The sequence below is a fragment of the Chrysochloris asiatica genome, unplaced genomic scaffold (assembly GCF_000296735.1).
Source record: "Chrysochloris asiatica unplaced genomic scaffold, ChrAsi1.0 scaffold00002, whole genome shotgun sequence".
NCBI classification, from domain to species: Eukaryota; Metazoa; Chordata; class Mammalia; order Afrosoricida; family Chrysochloridae; genus Chrysochloris; species Chrysochloris asiatica.
In genome coordinates this window covers 55,510,481-55,512,167 of record NW_006408520.1, presented here as the reverse complement: position 1 = coordinate 55,512,167, position 1,687 = coordinate 55,510,481, and positions in this window count along the sequence as shown.

The window sequence follows — 1,687 nt, the reverse complement described above, 5'->3', positions numbered from 1 at the left end:
AACAGAATACTATGAAGAATTTTTCTCCAATAAATTTGACAATGTAGAAGAAATGGATACATTTTATGAAAAACATGACTTATCTAAATGAACACAGAGTAAACTAGAAAGCTTAAACAGTTCTACAACAAAAGAAGAATTTGATCAGGTCATTAAAAAACTCCCAGTAATAAAAAAAAAATCCATACCTAGATTTGTGAATTCTATGAAACATTCATAAAAGAACTGCCATCAATTTTACTCAAACTATTCCAGAACATAGAAAAGGATGGAAAGCTCTGAAGCATATTTTGTGAAGTAAGTATAACTCTCATACCATAGTTAGAGATATAACTAAAGATGAAAATTATAGACCAATATTAATTGTGAACATAGATTCAAAATTTATCAATAAAGTACTAGACAATAGAATTGGATAGCATATCCAAAAAAACAACAATACACTATGACTAAGTGGAATTCATATTAGGAATGCCAGGATGGTTCGATATTGGAAAAACAATCAATTTAATCCACCACATAAATAAAAAAGGAAAAGAACCACATGATCATATCAGTTGATGCAGAGAAGGCATTTGGCAAAATACAACATCCATTTCTGATAAAAACATTCAACAAAGTAGTTATAGAATGAAATTCCTTAACATAATTAAGAGCATGTATACAAATCTAAAGACCAACATTTCTCTCAATGGATTGAAACTGAAAGAATTTCACTAGTGAACAAGAAGCAGAAAAAGATTCCTTTTGTCATCATTTCAATTCAATATTGAGTTGGAAGACTAATCCCGAGCTACAAGGCAAGACAAGAAAGTTAAAACCTCCAAACTTTCATTTGTCTGTCAGTTTGTTGTACTGTGGTAGCTTGCATGTTGCTGTGATTCTAGAAGATTTTAAATACCAGCCAGGTCAACCATGGTGAACAGGTTTCAGATGAGTTACCAAAGACAGACTAGGAGGAAGGAAAGATGGACTACTTCTGAATATTTAGAAATGGAAAACCTATGGATGGCAGGGTAGCACTGTCAGATACCACCAGAATATTAAATATTGAAATATGATGAACAGCACCAGAATATTGTATGATATAGTACTGGGAAATGAGCCCCTCAGGTAGAAAAGTAATCAAAATAGTGACTGGGGTACTTCCTCCTTAAAGTAGTGTTGACCTTGATGATCTGAAAGGAGTAAAGCTTTTGGGACCTTCATTTGCTGATGGGGTGTGGGAGTCCAGCTCTCGTGGGGTCGAAGGACACTAGAGGAGATGCGGAGTCGGCAAAAATGAAAGAAATCAAGGAGCCTCTGCTTAGTTGGCTGATGGAGCTCTCTCTCTTTTCTTCTCTGCCCCGGCTCAGCAAGTCTTTATTTTTATATTTAAAATTACACAGTACATAATGATTTGATACTTTCAGTTTTCCTTGAATTATTACACAGTTTTAATCACAGCATTCCTTCTACCCTGTGATTATACAACCTTAACAAAAGTATTTCTGTGATGTCCAAACTGATCTTTCCATATCCTGTTCATTTTTCAACCATTGAACATTTTTCTTTTGACGTCATCTCCTTCTCCTACGTAAGTGATAAATTTCTTCTTATTATTTGCACTAAAAGGTCAAGTTAAATCTTACACAAATCATTTCCACTTATTAGACCCCTTATTACATCTTCTTAGTAATATAAGCTT